The following is a 26,813-nucleotide window of genomic DNA, read 5'->3' as shown; positions in this document are numbered from 1 at the left end:
GCTGAATGTGTCTGACGTTGTTTCTGCATCTTCTAATCTGTTCCACTGGTCCTCAAGTTTGTTTCTTTGCCAGTATCATGCTGTTTTTTCACAGTAGCTTTGTAGTATAGTTGCAGGTTGGGGATTGTGATACCCCCTGCCATGTCTCTGTTACCTAGAATTGCTTTTGGTATTCTGGGTCTCTTCTTGTTCCAAATGAATTTTTGGATTGTTTTCTCAAGGTCCATGAAGTATGCTGCTGGGATCTCAATTGGAATTGCATTCAATCTATATAGCAGTTTTGGAAGTATGGCCATTTTCACTATATTAATCCTTCCTACCCAGGAGCAGGGGATGTCTGTCCATTTTCTAATATCAAATTCAATCTCTCTTTTCAGAGTGCCATAGTTTTCAGAGAAGAGGTCTTTGATTTCTTTCGTTAGGATGATTCCTAGGTATTTCAGTTTTTTGGATGCTATTGTAAAAGGAATTCTTTGACCTATTTCTCTCTCAGTGAGTCTGTCATTGGTGTAGAGGAAAGCTATTGATTTTTGTGTGTTGACCTTGTAACCAGCTACTTGACTGAATTTGGTTATTAAGTCTAGAAGAATTTTGGTGGGGTTCTTGGGGTGTTCTATATAGAGTATCATGTCATCTGCAAATAATGACAATTTAACTTCTTCATTACCTATCTTTATTCCTTTTATTTCTTTCTCTTGTCTAATTGCCATGGCTAATGTTTCCAGAACTGTATTGAACAAGAGTGGTGATAGTGAACATCCTTGTCTTGTTCCTGATTTTACTGTGAAGGATTTCAGTTTTTGACCATTTAGTATGATATTGGCTGTTGGTTTTTCATAGATGGATTTTATCAGTTTGAGGTAGAGACCATCTATTCCAGTTTTTTGTAGAATTTTTATCATAAATGCATGCTGCATTTTGTCTAATGCTTTTTCTGTGTCTATGGAGATAATCATATGGTTTTTGTCCTTGGCTCTATTGATATAGTGTATTACATTAACTGATTTTCATATATTGAACCATCCCTGCATCCCTGGGATGAATCCCATTTGATCAGGGTGTATGATCTTCTTGATGATCTTCTGCATTCTGTTTGCCAGTATCTTATGAAGGATTTTTGCATCTATGTTCATTAGTGGGATTGGTCTATAGTTCTCTTTTTCAGTTGGGTCTTTCTCTGCTTTGGGGATCAAGGTGATGCTTGCTTCCAGGAAGGAATTCAGGAGTATTGCTTCCCTTTTAATTACATTGAACAGTTTAAACAGTAGTGGCAGCAGTTCCTCTCTAAATGTCTTGTAGAATTCAGCAGTGAAGCCATCAGGGCCCAGGCTTTTCTTATTTGATAAGTTTTTAATTACATTTTCAATTTCATTGGTTGATATTGGGTTGTTCAGAATTTTTAGGTCTTCTTCATTCAACTTTGGTAATTCATATGTATCTAGGAATCTGTCCATTTCTTTTGTGTTGTCCATCTTATTGGCATATAGGTTCTGGAAGTAGGCATTGATGATCCTCTGGATTTCTGCTGGGTCTGTTGTAATTTCTCCCTTTTCACTCCTAATTGCATGGATTTGGGCCTTTTCTTTCCTTTTTCTGACAAGGTTAGCTAAAGGTTTGTCAGTTTTGTTGATTCTTTCAAAGAACCAACTCTTGGCTTCATTGATTTTTTGTATCTTTCTCTTAGTCTCTATTGCATTGATTTCTCCTCTGATCTTTATAATTTCCTCCCTTGTATGAGCTCTGTGGTTGTCCTGCTCTTCTTTTTCTAGAAGCTTGAGGTTCAGCATCAGGTTGTTTAATTGGGCTCGTTCTGTTTTCCTAATATGCATATTCACTGCTATGAATTTCCCTTGTAAGAGTGCTTTCATTGTGTCACATAGATTCCTATATGTTGTACTGTCATTGTCATTTAATTGAAGGAACTGTCTGATTTCTTCTTTAACTCCCTCTGTGACCCATTGGTTATTCAGAAGTGTGTTGTTCAATTTCCATGTGTCTATGAAATTTTTTGAGTTTCTTTTGCTATGGATCTCCAATTTCATCACACTATGGTCTGATAATATACAGGAGATAACTTCAATTCCTTTGCACATATTTAAACATGTTCTATGTGTGAGTATGTGGTCTATTTTGGAGAATGACCCATGTGCACCTGGAAAGAATGTGTATTCTGATTTTGTGGGGTGGAAGACTCTGTAAACATCTGTTAAGTTCATTTCTGCAAGAATTTGATTGAGTTCTAGTATTTCATTAGTTATTTTTAGTCTAGTTGATCTATCTATTTGTGACAGTGGGGTGTTGAGGTCCCCCACTACAATTGTATTAGTGCATATATGACTTTTCATGTCCATTAGTATTTGTTTTATATAGTTGGGTGCACTAGTGTTTGGTGCATAGATATTTATGATTGTCATCTCTTCCTCTTGGATTCTTCCCTTTACAAGGATGTAGTGTCCTTCTTCATCTCTTTTAATCAGTGTTGGTTTGAAATCTACTTGATCTGCAAAGAGGATAGCTACTCCTGCTTTTTTCTGAGTTCCTGTCACATGGAGTATTGTTTTCCACCCTTTAACTTTTAGTCTATGAGTTTCCTTTTGAATTAAGTGTGTTTCTTGTATGCAGCATATTGTTGGATTTTGCTTCTTGACCCATTCTGCCAGTCTATTTCTTTTGATTGGTGAATTGAGACCATTAACATTGATGGTTATAACTGAAACGTATTGACTTGTCATTGCCATAACTTTTTCTTTTTGTTGGGTTCTCCCCCTTTACATTTAATTTCTTGTCATGCCAGATGGGTTCATTCTGCTTTGCTTCCTGGGGTTGTGAACCTCAATGTCTGTTCCTAAGATATTGTGTAAAATTCTTTGGAGTGCTGGTTTGGTATTCACAAAGTTCCTAAGGTGCTCTTTGTCATGAAAGTATCTTATTTCTCCATCCATTTTGAAAGATAGTTTTGCAGGGTACATCAATCTGGGTTGGAGGCTGTTTTCTTCTAGGGCTTGGAATATGTCACTCCAAGCTCTTCTTGCCTTGATGGCTTGTGTTAAAAAGTCTGCAGTGATTCTGATGGGCTTTCCTTTGTATGTGATTTGTTTCTTTTCTCTGACTGCTTGGAGAACTTTGTTCTTCTGTTGTGTTTCTGGAATCTTAACAATTATATGCCTATGTGTAGACTTTTTTTGATCAAGGCTATTTGGAGTCCTATATGCCTCACTTATCTGTATGTCAAGCTCTTTTCCCCTGCTTGGGAAGTTTTCTGCCATTATTTCTGTGAAGAGATTATTTATGTCATCTGCACTCTCTCCTGTTTCTTCATTGAGCCCAATCAGTCTTATGTTATTCTTCTTTGCGTCATCTAGCAGTTGCTGGATTGATTTCTCATGTTCCCTTATAATTTTGAAGCCATTTTTCTTTTCCTGGTCACTAATTGCAATCTTATCTTCTATATCTGAAATTCTGTCCTCACATTGGCTCATTCTGCTGTGTAGACTTTCAATAGAATTTTTCATGTCCTGGAAATCTATTTGCATCTTTTTTATGGATTCAATTTATTTCTTATATTGGGATTCTATCATGTTCCTGAGCTCCTCTCTAGATTTATTAATCATGTCTTGCACTAAGGGCACAATTTCTCCTGTTATCTGAGAAATTATTTCTGATTTCATTTTTTCCAGATCCCCTTTTGTTGCCAGTTCAGTGGGTCCAGGTGGTTGAGTATCAGAGTGTTCCATCTCATTTCCCTTTGGGGTTGCTGTAGGTGATCTGGAAGTCTGGTTTTGAGACTTATTTACATGTTTTCTCATTTCAACTGGGGTGGGGGACTGTTAGCGCCTGCACGGATTACCTCCTCTGAGGTGGGTGAGGTGGGACAGGGGCCAGGAGCAGTGGTAGGGATGGTGACCCAAAAGCCCTTTCCTGTGGGCTGGGAGCAGCCAGAGGGTTTGTAGCCAGGAAACCCCTTACTCTGGACCAAGAGCAGTGGGATGGTTGCTCAGAAGCCCCTCCCTCTGGGCCGGGTGCAGTGGGAGGGATGGTGGTCTGGAAGCCCCTTCCTCTGGGCCAGGAGCAGCGGGACAGAAGGTGGCCCAAAAGCCCTCTCATCTGGGCTGGGAGCAGCAGGACAGTGGCTCAGAAGCCCTTACCTCTGGGCTGGGAGCAGTGGAACTCAGTACCTTGATCTGGTGGTCTGGTGTCCTCTGAGTCTTTGTAGTGTGGAACTAGGTGGCTGCCTGACTGCAGCGGGGTGATTCGGCATCTTCCATGTGACTCAGGACCTCAATAGGGCATGGCCAGACCTGCCTGTCTGCAGCAGGGTGATTTGGCGTCTTCTGCACGACTCAGGACCTCAGTAGGACATGCACAGACCTCCCCTTTTTCATTCTTAATTGCATGAATTTTAGTCTTTTCTTTCCTTTTTTTGATAAGATTGGTTAAAGGTTTAACAATTTTATTTATTCTTTCAAAAAACCAACTCTTTGATTCATTGATTTTTTTGTATTGTTCTCTTAGTCTCCATTGCATTGATTTCTGCTCTGATTTTTATAATTTCCTCTCTTGTGGGGGCTTTGGGTTTGTTATTCTCTTCTTTTTCTAGGAATTTGAGGTTCTGCATTAGGTTATTTAACTGAGTTCTCTCTGTTTTCCTAATATGGGCATTCACTGCTATGAATTTCCCGTGTAGAACTGCTTTCATTGTGTCCCATAGATTCCTATATGTTGTACTGGCATTATCATTTACTTGTAGAACCTGTCTAATTTCTTGTGTGACCCATTGGTTTTTCAGGAGAGTATTACTTAATTTCCATGTGTTTGTGGGAGTTTTGCAGTTTCCTTAGTCATTGATCTCCAATTTTATTGCCCTATGGTCTGATAATATACAGGGGGTAATTTCAATTCTTTTATATTGACTTAGACATGTCCTGTGAGCTAGTATGTGGTCTATTTTGGAGAATGACCCTTGTGCAGCTGAAAAGAATGTGTATTCTGATTTTGTGGGGTAGAACACTCTGTAAATATCTATTAAGTTCATTTGTTCAATAGCTTGGTTCAGTTCTAGAATTTCTGTGTTAATTTTTTGTCTAGATGATCTGTCTTTTTGTGATAGTGGGGTATTGAGGTCCCCAAATACAATTCTATTAGTGCTTATTTGGTTTTTCACATCCACTAATATTTGTTTTATATATTTGGGGGCATTCGTATTTGGTGCATATATATTTAGGATTGTCATCTCTTCCTCTTGGATTGTTCACTTCACAAGGATGTAATGACCATCTTTGTCTCTCTTAATTAGTTTTGGTTTGAAATCTACTTTGTCTGCAAATAAGGTTGTTACCCCTGCTTTTTTCTAGGTGACTGTAGTGTGGAGAGCCATTTTTAATCCTTTTACTTTCAGTCTATGAATTTCTTTTTGAGTTAGGTGTGTTTCTTGTATACAGCATATTGCTGGATTTTGCTTCTTAATCCATTCTGTCAGTCTACTTCTCTTGATTGGTGAATTGAGGCCATGAACATTGATAGTTATAATTGATAGATATTGACTCATCCTTGTAATGATGTTTTACTGTTGTTGGCTCTTATTTCTTTTTTCCCCTTTCCCTTTAGTTTCTTACCTTGCCTAGTGGCTTCCCTTTGTTGAGCCTCATGGAGTTGTGGACTACATTGTCTTTTTCTAGGATATTGCTTAAAATTGTTTGGAGTGCTGTTTTGGTGTTCATTAAATTTCTCAGGTGTTCTTTGTCAGGGAAGTATCTAATTTCCGCATCGGTTTTGAAAGATAATTTTGCAAGATACAACAGTCCAGACTGAAAGTTATTTTCTTTTAGGGATTGAAATACTTCACTCCAGGCTTTCCTTGATTTGAGGGTTTGTGTTGAGAAGTCTGCCATGATTCTGATGGGCTTTCCTTTATAGGTGATTTGTTTCTTTTCTCTAACTGCCTGTAGGATTTTGTTCTTCTGTTGCGTTTCTGGGATCTTGACTATTATATGTCTAGGTGTAGATTTTTTTTTTATCATGGCTAGGTGGAGTTCTATATGCCTCACTTATCTTTATGTCCAATTCTCCACCTCTATCTGGGAAGCCTTCTACTATTACTTCTGTGAACAGTTTTTTTAATGTCAATTGTACTTTCTCCTGTTTTTTTGTGGACTCCTATCAGTCTTATGTTATTCTTCTTTGCATCATCTAGCAGCTGTTGAATTGATTTCTCATGGCCCTTTACTATTTTGAAGAAATCTCTGTTTTCATGGTCCTTCACCACAATCCTGTCTTCTATATCTGATATTCTATCTTCAGATCCCTTAATCTGCTCTGCATGCTTTCAGTGGAGTTTTTAATCTCATGAATATCTGTTTGAATCTGTTTCATGGATTCCATTTCTTTCTTTTGTTGGGCAATCATGGTTTCCATTTCTTATGCTGGACATTCATGGCTTCCAGCATGTTTCTGAGCTCATCTATTTGTTTTATCAGTTTCTGTTCTAGAGCCTCTAATCATGTCTTTCACTCTGTTCACCATCTCTGTAGTTATCTAGGAGATTATATTTGCTTTGAATTTTTCTAGAGCCTCATTCATCTGTTTTCTTACTTCCTGTACTATCCATTCAGGGTGTCCAGGTGGTTGGTTATCAGACTTTTGCACCTCATTTCCCCCAGAAATTGCCTTTTGTGGGGTGGAAGTTTGGGTTTGTGGCTTGCATAAATGCCTTCTCCTTTTTATTTTTGGTACTGTCCTTGTTTTAGTTCCTGGGTTGATATTTTGAAGTTGTTTATTGTAAGTATCTTTGTTCATGTATTTAAAACCCTTATGGAATGATTGCTTCTCAGAGGTGTCTTCCAGATATAGCTGGACTTTAGATTTTGAGTCTCTGATGACTCTGAGGCTATCTCATTTTCATTATACCAAGAAGGAAAACTGCTTAGATCAATCACACCACCTTAGCCCAAGTCATACAATCAGCAACACCATAGCATCAAATACCTCTTAGAGAATGGCAATTTGTGGTAGTTATTAATCTATCACCTTTAAAAAATAAAAGGCCTCCTTCAAGGTGTGTCTCTGCTGTCACAATAGACAACGTGGCAGCAGTGTGCAGTTATAATTCAGTGAGTCTCAGTAAGCTAGTCCCAGACCCATGAGATTCAGGCAGATTTCTGGTTGCAAGTCCCAAGTTGAGCTCCCTGTCCTCCTGCAGGGTTGCACTCTGCAAGTTTCTACTGCAGGTTTCAGCTGCTTTTCCCCTGAAGAAAGTCCATTTTCCAATGGGAGCTGATGATCCCTCCAACTAACCAATCACGGTGGTCTGGTGTGCCTTTATTGCAGAGATTCCCTTCACTTTTTCAGTGGGCTTGTTTTCATCAGGGAGCCTGAGACAGGCGCTCTCTCTGTTGTTCACTTCTGGTGCTCAGGGCAATGGTTTTTATGTCCCCTGTGCCTCTGCACTGTGTAACCAATTAGCTGCACAGCCAAAAGGCCAGATGCGGGGCGGGGGGGGGGGGTTGGAGGTGCCCTCGCGGCCAAGCTGTCAGCTGGTGGGCCTGCCCGGGGTGAGGGGCGTCCCCCTCACCCTGTCCTGGTGGCAAGCTGGTGGAGCAAGCCAGAGCAAGCAGGTCCCGGTCAGCCTGCAACCACTTGGCCCCCAAAGCCCATATTTTTAAAAGTTCTATATTGTGGCACTACACGGAGGTGGGGGAGCATTTAAGATGTGTGACCTAGTGGAAAGAAGTGAGGTCATCAAGGATATACTTTTGAAGGGGACTTTGGGACCCTGGCCCCTCCCCCCTCGTTAAATTTGCTCTCTAGCCACCAAGTGGACAGTTTTGCGCTCACCATGCTTCCTGTGGCTGTTATTTCTTCAGTGGCCCATTCCCCAAAGCAAGGGAGTCAACTGACTGTGGACTAAAACCTCTGAAAGCATGAAATGAAATAAAACTTTTCTCCTCATATTTTTCTATTTCAGGTATTTTGTCACAGCCACAGAAACTAACGTATTTCATCACTAAGAAGATTGTTCTTCTACCACCTCTTTTGTCATACCTATCCCCATATATACAAATATTTATATATGATTTTATTTTAATAATATTTTATAATTAGAATCATACGTTATGTGACTTTGGAGATTAGGCTTGGCTTTTTCCATTGATTATAATACTTTTGAGATCCAAGCAAATCATTAGGATCAACAGCAGTTCTTTTCCTTGATGAGTAGTTTGGATACACCACATTTTGCTCATTCGTTCACTTTTTGTAACATCTTCGGTTGTTTTTAACATATTTAGGGGTTTTATTAAGACTAATAAAAATAAAGCTACTATGAACATTGTTGTCTAAGGGTTTTTTTTAGACCAAAATTCTTATTTCTCTGGGAAGTGATTAAAGCCCCGTAGTATGAGTATTATCTCATATGGTTGACATATTTTCAGTTAAAAAAACTGGCAACTTGTTTCCCAGAATGATTATGTTCCCACAACTGACATGTAAGAGATTGTTTCTTTACAGGCCTGACAACATTTGGCAATATCTCTATTAAAATACATTTTATTTTTAAAGCAGTTTTAATTTTATAAAAAATATCAGAAGGCAGAGAGATTTCCTATTTACTGCACAACATGCCTTCTACACATTCAGCCTTCCCACTTCCATTCAAAATTTACACTGGAGTAATACAATGTTAAAAACCAATGATGCTGCATAGACACACTATCATCCAATGTCCATCACTTGGGCTAGGGTTCACTCTTAGTACTGCATATAATATGTGTTTTGACAAACATATAACATATAACCACCATTATATTATCATAAAACATAGTTTCATTGTGCCAATAACCATATGTTCCACCTATCACACTCCAACTCTGGCAATTACAGATTTTTTAAATCTCTGTAGTTTGGCCTTTTCCAGAATATTACATATTTGGAATCACAAGATGCACAGCCTTTTCAGACTGATTTGTTTCATGTACTAATATGCCTTTAGTACCCCTCAATGTCCTATACAAATAGAATGCATACTACAAGATATCCTGATTACTTCTATACTTTGACAATTATGAATTTTCTATAAACATCCATTTCCAATTCCTTTTGTGCACATAAGCTTTCAAACCCTTTAGTAGGAGCAAAATTTTTGCATTATATGGTAAGAACGCAAAGTTTCACCAAAAAACAAACAAAAAAAAACTGCCAAACTGTCTTCCAAAGTGGCTGTATCAATTTACATTTCCACTACCATTGTTCCATGCACATCTTTGTTGACATTTACTCTTGGCAGGGTTTGGGATTTCTCCATTGTAAGAAGTAGAGATCATTGTTATTTTCACTTGAGGGTGACCAATGATATATAATGTTCAGGTTTTTGTCATGTTTGCCATATCTAGCTCTTCTTTGGTGAGATGTCTGTTTAGATCTTTTAATGAAGTTGTGTTCTTCTCACTTGCTTTTAAGAGTTCTTATTCTCCTGACAAAAATCTCTCACAGACATTTATTTCTTAATTTTAATGAAAAGCATCATCAATTATTTCTTCATAAATCATGCCTTCAGTGTTGCTGTATTTAAGAAGTCATTCCAAATTCAAGGTTGTCTAGATCTCCGCTTGTAATCCAGAAATATTGTAGTTTCGAATTTTAGATGTGTCTATTAAACATTTTGAGTTAATATATTGAACAGTGTATAATTTTTGTCTAAATTTATTATTTTTATTTTTATTTTGTTATTCATTAAGTTTATTGGTACATTTTAGGTATACAATATGATGACATTCATCATTGGGAATTTGTACCTTTACATCATATATCTTGGTTCTCATTTTTTTCCCCATTCCCCTGCCTCACTTCAACTCCTCCACCCCTCCCTATTTGCAGAGACTTTGTTTCTGGGGTTTTTTTCCTTTTCTCATTATTCCTTTCCCTTCTTTACTTTCCCCTACTCTACCCACTTCCCCTTTTTGACATGTGGCTGCCCAGTTGTCCCCGGTAATTCCAAAAGACCATCTCTTCTGTAATGCATTGATTTTGTGGCTTCATCAAAGATCAGTTGACCATTATGGCATGGGTCTACTTTTAGGTTCTTTATTCTGTTCCATTAATTTACTTTTCTATTCTCTTGTCAAAACCACACACTCTTGGTTACTGTAGATTTATAGGAAGTCTTTATACAAGAAATGTCAGTTCTCTGACTGCTTTTGTCTTTCAATAATTTGTTGGCTCTTCTGGGTCTTTTGATTATATTTAACATCTTTATTAAAATATAATCGATATACAATAAAGTATAACAATTTAAAGTATAATATGACTCCAAACTATTTTATAAATTTTTTTACACCAAAAAGAAACCACCTTCCCACTATCATTCATCTCTCATTCAAGCTCTTTCCTTTCCCTGGCCTTAGACAACTGCTAATCTCTTTTATGTTTCTATATATTTCCTTATTCTGAACATTTCATATAAAATCACTCAAATATGTCTTTTGTGCCTGGGTTCTTTTACTTAGCAAAATATATTCAAAGATCATTTATATTGCAGCATATAGTAAAACTTCATTCCTTTTTACTGTTAATAACATTTAGTTGTTTAGATGGACAATGTTTCATTTATCTATCCATCAGACAATGAACATTTGAGTTATTTTCATTTTGGAGCTATTACGAATAATGCTGATTTGAACATTTTGAATACAAGTTTAGTTTCAGACATATATTTGTATTTCTCTTAGTAACATAAAAGAAGAGAGATGTATGGGTCTTATGATAACTTCACATTTAATCTTTTGATGATCTGCAGAAGAGTTTTTCAAAACTGGTTGCACAGTTTTATGCCTCCACTGGTGAAATAAACTGAATGTTTATACCTCGAAAATTTCATATGTTAAAGCTGTAATCCAAATGTGATATTTGGAAGTGGGACATCTGGGACATAATTAAATCAAGAAGTCAGAAACTTACCGGTGGAATTATAAGAAGAGGCCAGCAAACCACATAGCTCTCTTTTTTCCTGTGTGAGGAGACATCAAGTACATGGATGTCTGTGAACTAAGAAGAAGACCCTCACCAAAATTGGACACTCCTGGTATCATGAGCTTGGACTTTCAACCTTTAAAACTGTGAACAATAATTGTTTTTCAGCCAAATAGTTAATGGTATTTCACCATAGCATCTCAAGCTGACTAAGACAAGGAATAGTGCATGATACTACCAGTTTCTCTAGATCTTCACAGATGCGTATAATCTGTCCATTTGTGGATAGTTATTCTAATGTAGTTCATTGGAAGTGTGACTAGACTTTATTGTGTATTTCTTTGTTTCTTGGTGTTAAGATTCACTCTTTAAATCAAGAAGCTAATTTTAGAGCATGAAACAGAATTTGTTATTTCTCTTTTCTTCAACCCCCACATATATTGCCTATTATTAAAGACATACATTGGTACATTTGTTGCCAATTGATAAGCCAAAATTGAAATATTCTTATTAACTAAAGTCCATCATTTACATAGAGCTCACTTTATGTTTTGTGTATGAGATGGGTTTTTAACCAAATGTATAATGGCACTTACACACCATTATCATGCAGAATAGTTTCAATCCCCTAATAGTCTGTGTTCTGCATGCTTAAACTTCCTTTCTTCTCATTCTACACAACTACTTATCTTTTACTGTCTCCATAGCTTTGTTTGTTTTCCAAAACGTTATGTGGTTGGAGTCTTACAATATGTAACCTTTTCACATTGGTTTCCTTCACTTAGTAATACGCATTTAAGTTTCTTCCATGTCATTCCATGGATTGATAGCACATTTATTCCTAACACTGAATAATATGTCATTATATTATGTAGTAGACTTTGTTTATCTATTACCCATTAAATGACATATTGGCTGCTTCCAAGTTTCAGCATTTGTGAATACAGCCACTATATACAACTATACTCATTTTGGGGACACATAAAATTTTCAACTGATTTCACTTAGTATCAAGGTGAGCAATTGCTGGATCATATGGTAAGAGTACATTTAGTTTTGTAAGAAGCCACCAAACTACCTTCCTAGGTGACTGAACCATTTTATATTTCCATTAGTAGTGAATGTATGTGCAATTTCTTCATAGCCAGATCACCACTCTTCATTGCCTGTGTCTTTTGCTATGTCCATCTTAGTGGTTGTATAGTGGTATCTCCTTGTGGTTTTGATTTACATTTCACAAAGGGCTAATTATGTTGCATATCTTAAATCTATTTGTTACTGATATATTCTCCAGTGAAATGCTTTTTGTACATTTTTTAACTGGATTATTTATACTTTATTGTTGAGTTTTTAAGACTTCTTTATATATTCTGGTAAGAGCCTTACTCAGATATATGATTTGCGAATACTTACCTTCTAGTCTATATTTCAACATCTTCCAAAAAATCTTTGTGGAGAATTATTTTTAACTTTGTTACAATATAATTAGTTTTCTTTTATGAATCATACTTTTAATATCATGTCTAAAAATTGTTCATCAATTCATAAGTTCTGAAGACTTTCTCCAATATTTTTTTCTAACAGTTTTTCAGTTTTACACTTAAGCCCATGCTTCATTTTACATTAATTTTTATAAGATATGAGATTTAAGTTAAGGATCATATTTTTATTTTTACCTATGGGTATCCAGTTTTCTAGAAACACTTGTTGAAAACAGTCTTCCCACCATTGGATATGTTTTCCATCTCTGTCAGAAATAGCTTATCTGCAGTTATCTGAGGTATTTCTTGGTTCCCTATTTTATGCCACTAATTAATACAACTGACACTTTCTTAACTAGTAATGCACAGCCTTCATTACAATATTCATATAATAAAACATGAAATTGGGTATAGTCATTTTTTTTCTTAATAAAATGTTTTAACTATCCAGTTCTTTTACATATCCATGCAAACATTGCATTTTAAAATGTATTAATATTTTTCTAAACCAAAAGAGTATATTAGTGGATCAATTAGGATAAACAGAAAATATTTTAAACTTCGCACTTAAACATGGATGGATGGTGTGTGTGTATGTGTAAGTGATCATGGTAAAAGAATGAGAAGAGTTTTTATTGTAGCATATGTATATGAATGTATTAAGCCAATGCACAGCATTAATGTATAATGTCAATTGTAATTTATTTCCAATTTTATTGCCTGATACCTGGCAAACATCCAATAAATAGTAAGCAATACCTTAATTAACATAAAGATAGATTAGCTTTGCCACACATTAGTAGAATGGCTAAATAGAACACAAGTTTCCTACCTCATTGAATGCATTTCTAAAAAGATGAAAAGATTCGATCCTTGCATACTCATGGTTTCAGTGTAACTATCTTGACCTTTTGACTATGCCTTTTATATTCATGGATAAGAATCCATTTCTGATGTTTCATCGTTGTATTAGTAAACACATTTTATGAGTTCAATGTGTAGGACAAGACAGTTCTTTAGTTGCCCTTTCCAGTGGCTAAATAGTGGATATTGAGTTAATCTGCTTTAAACCTAAAGAACTCTCTCCTATTTTGCTTGTTTTCTTCTCCTTTCTTGGATTTTAGTCGTTTAACTCATTTGCTCCCTGACAGAGTTCATGTTTTCTTCTCTGGGCCCCAGACTCACTAAAGTTCATTATAACATGTTGTTCTTTTCTTTCCAACATGATGCAAAGAGATGAGATAAGGCTTGAGTAGGTTCAATGGCTTTTTAGGGTCTTTGACAAAAATGAGATAAGGCCATGTCTCTCTGTCCTGGGTGCTAGTGGGGGACTTAGAAGACACACAAAGCTGCTTATCTAGATCCTGAGGATAAATATGAATAAGGTTACAGAACAAAAATTTCTGGTCCAAGTTTGTACAAACTTTCCAGCACACTAGTTTGTCTTCTTGCATAATAATACCAAAAAATCATGAAGTAGTAACCATGAAATCACAGTACATGGTGGAAAATGTTTTGAAAAAAACAGAAAACATTTTGATCTGTGAATATAATATGAAACTCAGGCTTAAAACTGTAGGTTTGCATAAAATACTTCAGGTTGTTTCAATATTCTAGAAGCCTAATTTTTTTTGGATTAAGATGGTATTAAGCTTAAAATTCCCAGGCTCCAAATGAAACTAATTCTAGACAATACAACAAAGAGAAAAATAACAGAGAACAACAGAGAAAATGAGATCAAGAGAAAAACAGAGAGCAATAAATAGAACATAGGACATTAAGCAAATATATACCTATCATTAGAATTAATTAATTTAAAGTAGTAGAAGTTTTAACGATTAAGATGCCTCAGTAAAAGGGAAGCTATTGATTAGAATAAATGTTTATTGCTGAAGGATTGTTAAGAGGGTGAGTAGGGTCAGACACAAAGGATGGTTTTATAACCATTGAGAGTTCAGTTTATGCCACATCTCTTAATGTACAGCCTGGTATAAGCTCTGACAGGAAATAGAATTACAGCCCAGGAAGACTTACTATCTTGATGTACAATGTTATACTAACACAAATTGATTATACACTAGCTCTTTGCTGCAAAGAAAAATCTATAGATACTAATAGTTTTGCTCTTGGGGTTGAAAGTCACAAAAATATTGTATTCCTTGTCTCTGAATATTAATTAATTTTTCTTTCGTGACTACTTTGGGAAATAAAAGACCACAGAAGATTAAAGGAAGCTCATAAATTTCAACTACTATGTATTTAAAGAAAATAAAGTGTACTTTTATTTAGGATGTGGTTCCTTATATAACAGCAATGGTAACAATTAGTATTACTCTATCCATCTGTATTCTCCCGAGCAATTATCCATGACAATTCAGATTATTCTTCAGGAACATCCTCATTGATCAAAGTGGATGCAACCATTCATTGTACATATGGCAATATACTTAACCTTTTCTATGGTGTTGAAAACAATATTGTCTGGCTCCATCTTGATTAGGACCATTTCATTCAAAATCATAAGAATAATGCATTAAAAATAAAATATATCTGTAAAAGACAGATGGGAAAAATTTTCCTAACTGAAATAACTTTTGCTGCTATTTCATGGTTTAACTACAGAAACAAATGTTCCAGTTGGTAAATGGAACCAACCTGAACATGAATCCCTGTGTATCCCTGAAGACAGGAAACCTTAGGGAGTTTCTTAATTCCTCTGCTAACATTTCCTCATCTGTTAGCTAAGAGGATAAGGAGGAATTTCTTCACAAAGGAAAAAAGCTTTACTTTAATAAGTATTTTAAGTGTACATAATGTTATAAGCACTGTAAAACCTAAAGTGAAATACTAAAACATTGCAACAAAATCTAAAGTAACTGACAATACATATTCAATCTCATTAATATGGATTCAGAGTTTGGAGTTAGAAGATCTGGAATTTCTAGGTTCCAGAGATGATCCAATACTTTGTCCCCCACCTTTTATATCAATATGTTTCATCACATAACTTTGCAATGCCCTCTAATCATGGAAGGAGTGGATATGATCTCTATCCTTAGGTTCAGCCATGCATTGCTTTAACAAGTGTGATGTTAACAAGTGTGATGCAAAGAAAAGAATGAATTAGTTGATGCAATTAGGCTTCATACACATGCCCTCTATTGCTGCTATGGAAAGGGACACTTTAGCTAGCCTGACAAAAGATAAGGACACATGGGGTTTGGGGATTTAGCTCAGTGGTTCCACCACCTGCTTCGCAAGCGGAAGGTCCTGAGTTTGATCCCCTGTATCCCCCCCCCCAAAAAAAAGATAAGGACACATGGAAAAGAAGTAAGTTTCCCAGTTTTCCCAGATATGGCCATACTAGATTGCATAACAACTAGGCAACCCTTAGGCAGGATCAGCAGACTTGCTAAGACTACTTCATTCATGTGAGCAATAAATAATGTCAGTTGTTTGCCACAGAAGTTCTGTGTTTGGCTGTTCCACATAGTTATTAAACCAATGTACAGATAATGAAAAATGTATACTGAACGTAGGGTGCTATTGTATCAAAAATATGATACATTGAATTGGCGAGCATGAAATAGGTGATAAATATATGATTGGAGGAGGTTTGGAAAATTGGAAGAAAACTGCTGTAGGAAAAGAGAAGCATGGTAACATGTATTAGGAAGGGATTTCATAATTAGGAAAACACCCACATGTAATCACAGAAGTTAGAAAATAAGCCTAACGAACTGTGAGATTCAACTTAAGTAGTCGCCAAGAAAAGTACCAAATACATTTTTTTTGCTTTTAGCTTTCCTAGTAAGTCTCTACAAGAAAAATGCAGAAATGAGAACTGGTCAGTTTTCAAGCAGTATTTACTGAACATGTAGAGAGCATAGGTGTTCTACAAATTCCTAGTCTGAAAGCAAAATCTGTGCCTTCTCAAGCCTTTTAAATAAGTAAAATTTCTTCTATCAATACCTTCACTCAAGATGAAAACTAAATCAAGGGTCTCTGAGTCCCTTTGCTGAGACATTTGAAAGAATTAAATGAGTGACTCTAGCTGATCAAATAGACATCTAGAAATGTTCATGATTTTCTTCACAACAGACTAATTTCTCCAAAATCCTCAAAATTAAATTTCAAAATAGGCATGCTTTGAAAACAATTGAGATGTAGATTTTAGTGAATGTAATGAATTGAAATCTGAAGTATAGAAAACCCACAAAATTTTTAGAAAAGTTGTACTTGCGAAATAAAATTTCAAAGGATAGAAAAGGTAATTGTACTTTATTTGCCAAAGTAACATCAGCTTCCTCCAATGGGGCTTGGTCCTTTTCAGATTATAGCAGCAAGGTTTCATGAAGAAACATACTCCATCCAGGGTAGTGAACACTGGCAACATTTTTTAAACACACACACAAACACACACACACACACACCATTTACTATGTTAATGAATTTTTTTGGTTCATAAATTTGGACAGAGAAAATAACTTCTCTCTACTTTATTATCTCTAAAACTAGCTAGAAAACACAAAGGCCAAGGGCTCCAGTTATCTGAAGGTGGTTTGTTAAGATACCTGACAACAGATTCAGTGAGAAACCCTGGCTGGATGTATTGGGTATAATATCTTCACATGACCTTAGAGGCAGGGTTTTAGCAGAAAAACTGTAATGAAGTTTGAAACAGTCTAATACAACTGTACTTGCCCTTGTGATTGCCCTATGCCGCTGCTGTGAGCAAGACACCCCAGAAAAACCTGCTAGAAAAAAAATGAGAGACATAAGGAACAGAGACAAGCTCACCAAGGTGAACTCCTTGTTCATTTTAAGGCCTCATACCTCAGAAATGGAAGTGAGCCCAGCAAAAGTAATAGTACCACCAGACAACCACCTCAGAAAGTTACAATTAATAAAGTTTTATTGTTTATTGTGGGCCAATGTGTTTATAAAAATGTTGTGCCAAAATAAGTGGATAAACACATATCAGACACTAAATGATATGTGTTAAGAGGACCACTTTTAGTTTACACTGTATTATATTATCTGAGAAATGCACCTCAGGGTTAATTAGCTTTTAATTCATCCCTTTTACTATATTTTTTAGGCAAACATTTGAAAAGAGCAGAAACTTACCAGTCTAGAGGAAAAGCAGGTCCACATATTGCACACATATCCTCTGGAGCTACAGAGAAATGGTGACATCTGTAGGATATTGCCATTTGCTCTGTTAAACGGAGTTACCCAACAAATTATCTGTAGACGGCAGTTAATGTTAAATAGAATACCAATGACATTTGCACATCTGTCTGTGGAAACAAATGTACTTCCTTAACATTTTACTGCAGGAAATGTCCTATTTGAAAATAGAAGAGTAATGAATCACATTTTAATAAAATGGCCTATATAAATAGAAATGATTATCTTACTAGTTATAAGTGAATGTCAACTGTATTTACACTTTTGGCTATATAAGTCTATAAACTCAATACATAAGAAATATAGCAAAAATATGGTTAATATTGAAATTTAAAAGAAATTATTATTGTAAAGATACACTGCCCCAATTCCCCTCATAATACTCTCCCTCACTTAAAACACATATATTGCATCACTTTTGCCACTATCTGAAGCAGTTATGAAAGTTCTCTTTTTTCTTATATTAGTACAGGGGTGCAATACATAAAATATACCTTGATCATAGGGAATAGCTGCAGTACGTAACACAGCTTGATTCCTCTTTAATTTCCTTCCCTTTGCCAGCCACCTCTCTCTGTCTCTAAATCCCTTTTCCCCATTTTCATTACTATTGTTGTTGTTATCATTTTAGTTAATATTTATGACATATAATGCGTACATTTATTGTGGGTACTTGGCAGATGCAAGTGACACATCTTAAATCTTTTTACTTTTCCTTCCCATCCCTAACTCCTCTTGTCCTCATTTTCCTGGACCCCTTCCCATATACAGCAGATCTATCTCATTTCCCTTTATCAATCCTTTATTTTTCTCTTTATTTGTGCTTTTCCTTACTCAAGTTAGAGATATATATGGTATTTAAGCTTATTTGTTTGATTTATTTCACTTAGCAACATATGTTCCAGGTGTATCCATTTTCCTACAAATGTCTCCAATTTGTCCTTTTTTTTAGTAAAGTAGCATTCTATTTTGTATAGATACCACATTTTCTTTATTCATGCCTGTTGAGGGACACACAGGCTGCTTTCAGAATTTAGCTATTATGAGTTATGTGGCTGTAAACAGGGGTAGGCATATATTGCTGTAATATGATGCCTTTGGCTCTTTTAGGAAGATACCTAGAGGAGGAATAGCTGGGTCCAGTGGAATTTCTAATTCAGCTATTTGAAAAATCTCCATACTGATTTCCATAAAGGGTATATTAGTTTACATTCTCACCAACAATGAAGAAGGTTTCCTTTTTCATCACAGCCATGCCAGCATGTTATTGCTTTATTTCTTGATGATGGCCATTCTTTTTGGTGCAGGATGAAACTCCAACTGCACAAGAAATAAGAGGAAGAATCAACAAATGGGATTATAAATTTAAAAGCTTCAAGTTAAAAAGCTTTTGAACAGCAAAGGAAACAAATAGTAAAGAGACAAACTACAAAATTGGAAAAAAATTCTGCCACAGGATCAATATCTAGAATATATAAAGAACTCAAAAAATGAGACCTCCCAAAGTTAAACACTCAATCAAGAAGTGGGCAAGTGAAATGAATAAACACTTCTCAGAAGAAGTACAAATGGTCAATAAACATATGAGAATATGTTCAATATTTCTGGCCATCCGATAAATATAACTTAAAATGATGCTAAGACTTCATCTCACACCAGGAAAAGTGAAAGTCCTCTTTCTTATCTTTAGTTGCACTGTCTCAGTTGCCACCTTGTTTTGAATCAATTCAAAACATTTACCTTTAATGTATATTTTGATGTTGAGGGAATTACACAGTGCCATATTCATTGAATTGGGTGGATGAGAACACACCACAGTGTTTTAACGAATGTACCTTTCCATTGGATGGTACTTGGCAGCAGCATTCACCATATTTTTTAATCACACCACATAAGGACCTTCATGAAGGGAGTTGCAGAATTGTTTCAGAAAGTAGCAAGAATGATGTGATAAGTATATTTGAAATGAAGGGAAGGATTTTGAGGACTATTAAAAATGTGCATTTTATGGTAATAATTTTTAATTTAAAGATTCACCATATATTTTGATCACCCTGAATGTTAGAAACATAATAATAGACAGCATTTTTTCTCCATAACTTAGATATATAATAGAAGCTTAATTAAAGGTTTTTCAATATCCAGAAAATCTTAATGAGGGGAAAGAAAATCACTTTGTGGTGTTTATCTTCTCCTACAAAGAGATACTGGAATATACCAGTGTTACACTAAGTAGATACGTTATCGCTAGTTTGAAAAACATTGATCCATATTAAACAATACCGATTAAACTAGACACAGGAGTAACTTAAGTGATACAATTTTCTGATCATCTAAGTCACTTTCTTAGATAGTTCTTACAGTTATTTTCCCCCAGAACTGGAAATTGAATCCAGGGTTTTGTGCATGCTTGGCAAATCCTCTACTTCTCAAATAGTTATTAATTTATCTCTAGGAACATTTCTTCTATTGGGAGGTATTGAGGAATAATGATACAAGCTGTGGGTAAAAAAAAAAAAAGCACTTTTGTTACAAAAATAAAATTTAGAGCACTTAAGCATATGAGTTTTTTAAGAATTCTTTTATTGGTACATTTTAGGTATACATTTACATTTATCATTGGGTACTTGTACCTGTACATGATGTATCTTAGTTCTTATTTTTTCCACATTACCTGTGCGCCCTTCACCCCCTCCACCCTTCCCTATTTACACAGATTTCATTTCCATTTTTTTTCTTTTCTCATAATTTTTCCTTTCCCTTCTTTCCTTTCCCCTTCCCCTCCCACCAATCCTACACCTTTGGACCTTTTCCTATTTCAAATTATCAGTTATTCGTTTTAATCATTTTCATCGTTATTTACACTTTCAGTTTCTCACACTAGAGAAACTATTCGGTATATACAGGTGTGTCCTATTTATTTCACTTAAGAGTATGTCCTCAATATGCATCCATTTAGCTATAAATGTCTCTAGTTTCTCATTCTTTATGGCTGAGTAGTACTCCATTTTATGAAAAAAAAAAAAAACCCACATCTTCTTTATCCAGTTTCTTTTGACAGATCTCTTTTCCTCAGTGCATATGACAATAAAAGGTCTATATCAGAAACTGCAAAAGTCTCTTCCAAAGTTGAAATCATAAAACTGCACATCCAAATCAAAGAAATACAAATGTAAATTCTAATATTCTTCCTCATTTTCTGGGCTTCTGTCTTCTTCAGAGTTTGCATATAAGATTTTTTTCATGACTGATTACTGTAAAGTGCCTACTAATGAGGGGTACAGATGGGCACTGGGAGGCTGATTGCTAAGGCATGGCGCATTGGCAAAAATGGTTATTCCACTTGGGAGCTTACTAAAATCTTTTTATCTTGGTTTCTTCATTGGTAAAATGAACAGTGCAATTTTCTTGACCAGATTGTTGTAAGCAACCCAATGTGTGCAGAGTTTAGTACATAATAATAATAATTATTATAAATATACTTGTGTTCCATAGCTATTTATAATACTTATTATGGTTCTTCCCATTCTTCTGTAGATCTCTTTCCTCTACCTTTTCTTATCATAGAAATATGATTCAGTCATAGATATTTGAAGGCCACGAAAACTATAGGAAGATAAAGAATCCTATGAACATGTTTTAAGTGGTCATCTGAAAAGCAATAATCTTTTCACTATGCTAAATACATTTGAAGACAACAAACATAATTTTGTTTGCTTCCTGGCACCTTCTAACCAAATTTTCCCACTGGATACCCCTCACTACGGAGAATTTTGCACAACACTGTCCACCCAGTGGATTTTTCAATGTGATTTTGGAAAAGTGTCCACATAGAGAGATCATGATTTTGTTCAATACAAGCAGATTAGCACTATAAGCACCAAGTCACTTTGTATAAATGTTACAGTCCTCTGTAAAGCAGTGACTGCTGCAAGGACTTATTACAAGCCCAGGGCAATTTTTATGCCAATATATAAGTAGATAAATATTTCTTTTTTCTTTGTATATCCTTTTATTGGTACATTTTAGGTGTACAATATAATGACATTCATCATTGAAAATTTGCACCTTTACATACTCTCTTGGTTCTTCTTTTTAGTTTTCTATCCAAAGGCTACTCAGATAGTATCATGTGATACCCTGGCTTCCAAATCTATTACAGAACCTTCACTAAATATAATTTTACTCATGTATATTTATGACATTTCCATAGGGTTCTCTATATGCGTTTTTTTCCTTCATCTGAAAGGGAATTTTATTTTTCTTTTCAATAACAGCACATGCCTGATGTTATTTAAGACCTAATGTTCCAAAGCAGAGCAGTATATAAGGTCATAAATGGCTCTAGCAGTTATCAAAACCCTCGGCTTCAACTTGAGCGTTTAGCCATCTATAAAAGCCAGTTATGGGCTCATATATTTCCCCACCGTGAATGTTATTTCTCTTATATGACAAGGTAAAAATATTCTTTAAAAACAGATTAGATAAATCTCATCATAAAAAAATTAATAGTAAAATACTTTTTATTCCTCTTAATAATTTCAAAGTTCTATATTTTTTCTGACTTCTTTGAAAGTGAATTAATTATTTAGTGTTTGTTCAGTACTTTGAAGATGGAATGCACTATGTAAATGTTAAGCATTATTAATGGTGTTATTATATGAGGTTAGTTTGGAAGCATGGATTAGGTGAGGAATAGTTCAAGGGAATGCACAATGGAGAAAAGAAATGAGATTGTTGATTTGACGCCCTTCATCAAAGAGAAAATTTGATTTTCTTCTGAGGAGGGGTTTGTTTATAATTTCTGAAATATAATTGGTCAAATACCTTCTTATGTATACACAGGATGCATGATATCAATACTAGAAATTTACATAGTGAAATGTGTGATGCTTCAAGCATAGAAGAAAATGTTATTGATCCAGGCTAATAAAAGAGACATTTTTAAAAATATTATTTTACTGGTACATTTTAGGTATACAATATAATGACATTCATCATTGGATATTTGAACCTTTACATAATCTCTCTTGGTTCTTATTTTTCCCCCTTCCCCTGTCCTCCCTTCAATCCCTCCATCCCTCCCTATTTACAAAGACTTTGTTTCCATTTTTTCATTTTCTCATATTAATTCCATTCCCTTCTTTCCTTTCCCCTACCCCTCCCACTTCCCCTTTGCCCCTTTTCTTCCTATTTCACATTATCTATTATATCTTTTAGTCCCTATTTTCACTTTCAGTTTCTCACACTAGAGAAACTATTTGGTATTTACACATGTGTGTCCTATTTATTTCACTTAAGAGTATGGCCTCAATGTGCATCCATTTAGCTATAAATGTCTCTAGTTTCTCATTTTCATGGCTGAGTAGTACTCCATTTTATTTTTTTTAAAAAAACACATTTTCTTTATCCAGATTCCAGTTGATGGGCATTTGGGCTGCTTCCAAGTTTTACCTATTACAAATTGTGCTGCTTTGAACATGGGTACTCATATATCACTGTGGTGTGATTCTTTTAATTATTTTGGGAAGATACCCAGCAGGGGAATAGCTGAGTCAAATGGGACTTCCAGTCCTAGCTCTTTGAGGTATCTCCATAATGATTTCCACAGTGGTTGCACCAGTCTACACTCCCACTAGCAGTGGAGCAGGGTTCCTCTTTCCCCACAGCCTAGCCAGCATTGGTTATTGGTTGATATCTTGATAGCAGCCATTCTTTCTGGGGTGAGGTGGAATCTAAGTGTTGTTTTCATTTGTATCTCTCAAATGACCAGTGATGTTTAACATTTTTTCATATGTTTATTTGCTATTTCTACTTCTTTGTCTTAGCAATGTCTGTTCATTTCAGATGCCCATTTTCAGATTGGGTCTTTAAATTTGGGAGGTCTGATTTTTTTTAGGGTCTTTATAGATTCGAGATAGTAGACCTTTGTCTGAAGAACAGCTGGTGAAGATTTTTTCCCCACATTGTGGGTTGTCTTAAAAGAGACATTTTAAATCACTTTTTTTGGTACCCCGTATTGAACTCGGACCTTGTGCTTGTAAGGCAGGCGGCGGAACCACTGAGCTAAATCTCCAGCCCCTTAAATCACTTTTTTAAAGAGTAAAATTGAAAAATTTATATTTATGAAGAATTTCTCAACTATTTCTATTTTCAATCAAAGGTAATATTTTATAGATTACAAACACACACACACACACACACACACTCTCGCCAGACTCAGTGCTGGTGATACATACGCCACAGGACATAGCTTTCTGGCCTATAGTCATTTGAAATCAAAGTCTATAATTTCTTTGCACTATAGTTAATTACTGTTCTAAACTTAATCCAGTGAATAAAACAAAAATTTAAATAATCATGTTTATTGTACTGCAACAATGAATATTACCCTTTTTCTCTCAATATTTTATAACTGAACTTCCATTCCCTTCAAACTACATGAGATGTTAGTTATTTTCATATTCTAGAGCACTCCATAAGCATGTTTAATTTTTACAATTTAGCATGAAGGTAAGATATTTTATGGCTATCTTAAACTATTGAGTCCCTGGACCAAAAATGGAGAATTGCAATTTACAAAGATTTTGATAGCAGAGATTCATTTGTGCAACCAATTTGAGCTGGGCATTTACTGTTTTTTATATTCAAGTCAACCATGCACTTTTCCCCCTCCTTTCTAATTATACTGTATTGTTTTTCTTGGAGATTGAACTATGAAGAGCACTTTTGTTTTTTGACAGAAATGAAACTGAAGAATATTTTCGTGGAAGATTTATAATACACAGACAATTACATCTGGATTGCAGATAGCAAATTAGTTTTGGATTTGTCTCATTCAAAAATCATTGACAAGTGTGATTCATCATAATAATTTTGCAGAAGAATCATAGCAGATCATAGCCTGCACCACAAATGATACAGCTATCACAATCCATCATGATTAAATAGTGGTCGAGAGTTAGATGAATGAGAATTTGGAATAATACATAAATATTGATAAGTATATGCTCATTTGTGGTAGGGGCATGGAGATTTGTGTGATTTTACTACTTTTTCTTACACTGAACAGATTACAAAGTTTTAATTTGCTACTATTGAATTGTTTTGGAATCCTCATCAAAATTTGTTCTAAATCTTACAAACAAAATTCTGTTAACCACCTACTTAAATATTGTCAAAATAGCCTCTTCTGATAGGATTTCATCCCATAGGATATTATCCATATTTTATAACTTTAACTTTATGACAATTTTATGCCAGATAAGGCTCACAAAGAATTCAAACTTAGGAAAAATTATTCCCCAAAGTTTTTGTTCTGTTCCAGTCCTAATTTACTTCCTATGAGTTTAGAAAGCAATGCAAAACAGACTACTTTTCTCAAATAGATCTTCATACTTGAGCTGCAAAAATATTTATTTCAACTTTCTTGAAACTCTTCTGATGATTCAGAAGTACCCACAAGTTTATAATTTATTTATTCAATAAATATTTATAAAATTTTGTTTATGTGCTAAATATTATTTTAGACATTAGGAATGCAATATTAATAAAATACAGTACACAAAAATCTCTGCCCTCTTTCAGCTCATCTTCCAGTGGGAAAAGTCAGAAAATAATCAAAATAAATATCTTGCTGATGCATTATTGATAGAGAAAATACATCACAAAAATGTTTAAGGAGTGTAAAATGGAAACGATTCCAGAAATTTTGAAATATCTATATCTATGTACAAGTCCAACTGAAAAATTCCTGTACTTTGTTCACTACATCCCCCCAAAAGAAGTAACTGAGTCATCCATCCCCAGAGCCTTTTAAATACTGTGTCTATTTCACCTGAATGCTTTCAATTGGCTTTGCTCAGAAAGAGCAATATTTTATTGAACTTCTGTTTCTAATATGGATATGATTATAGTTAGAGATCCTAACTTAGACATATTGTACTCACACTTAAAAGAGCTTTATAAAATATTTAGTCCTGTCTCATCATTGTGTTCTGGAGGAAATTTTATACAGACAAATGAAGTTACTTGCTCACAATTCCATGACTATTGAAATCAACACTAACACCTGCAGTAAGCTAACTAACTCCACATCCATTGTTCTCTGCTGACATTCCACCCACTCTACTCTCTCTCTCTTTGGTAGGCTGGATACCCCATTGCAGCCCTCTATCCCACAGCTGAACAGCATTCCCTTTTCATAATGCTCAACTCAGAAAGGCTTAATCAGCAAAGGTGTATTTCTTCAAAGGCCCTAAGAACTAAAGAATAAAGTAACAATACATCTCCAAGGTACTAAGACTAAAGTTGTCCTATTATATAAAATATGTAAAGGACATAGTCAAAGTGCTGTTTGCCCACTTATTATTTGACAACTTATTTGTAATATCAAATACTGAATTTTTTGAATGTCTTTATTTTTTCTGATTGTATAGTAACCTGGTGCATACTCTTTATGGTCATTGGATGATTCATCACCGATAAGAATCCATGCCTTTGCTTATGATACAATTTCTAATTTTCACTTATATAAAATAAGGTGTGTTAAAGGATGGTTAAGTATTCACCAAACTCATTTCTTTTTTCCCTCTGAAATCAGGAGTATGTATATTTCTATTATCAGGTCACTAGAAAGTGGTGAAAGTCAGGTCTCTAAAATCTCTCTGAGTCTTTAAATTTGGGAGGTCTGATTTTTTTTAAAGTTCTTTATATATTCTAGATAGTAGACCTTTGCCTGAGGGATAGCTGATGAAATTTTTTTCCCACATTGTGGGTTGTCTCTTCACACTGTTGGTGGTTTCTCTTGCTGTGCAGAAGACTTTTAGTAAGAAGAGGTGCAAAGGGGAAGGGGAAGGGGGAGGGGGAGGGGAAAGGAAAGAAGGGAATGGAATTAATATGAGAAAAAGAAAAAATGGAAATAAAATCTTTGTAGATAGGGAGGGGTGGAGGGGTTGAAGGGAGGGCAGGGGAATGGGGAAAAAATAAGACCCAAGATGGATTACATAAAGGTGCAAATTTCCAATGCTGAATCTCATTATATTGTATACCTTAAATGTACCAATATAATTAATAAACAAAAAAAGAGAAAAAAAATCCCTCTGAGTAATCTATGAAATATCCCTGGGTGACCTTTTATGCTTTTTCCATTGTCTGGCTGAAAGGAAAAGACTCTGAGGA

The 26,813-nt window shown here is 35.1% G+C and overlaps 1 long non-coding RNA gene across 1 annotated transcript; it reads right to left on the bottom strand.

Annotated features, from left to right (window-relative positions):
* Positions 1 to 17,337: 17,337 nt before the first annotated feature.
* LOC147825165 (uncharacterized) lies at positions 17,338 to 18,947 on the bottom strand. The gene is made up of 2 exons (XR_015441387.1): positions 18,852 to 18,947; positions 17,338 to 17,619 (listed from the first exon to the last, which is right to left on the bottom strand). It is a non-coding gene; the product is annotated as an uncharacterized LOC147825165 (long non-coding RNA).
* Positions 18,948 to 26,813: the final 7,866 nt, after the last annotated feature.

The sequence above is a fragment of the Heterocephalus glaber genome, unplaced genomic scaffold (assembly GCF_053883595.1).
Source record: "Heterocephalus glaber isolate CG9 unplaced genomic scaffold, H.glaber_assembly_v1.0 deba00001509, whole genome shotgun sequence".
In the NCBI taxonomy this organism is placed as follows: Eukaryota; Metazoa; Chordata; class Mammalia; order Rodentia; family Bathyergidae; genus Heterocephalus; species Heterocephalus glaber.
The sequence above is the reverse complement of the archived record's forward strand: the minus strand, read 5'-3'. Positions and strand labels throughout refer to the sequence as shown.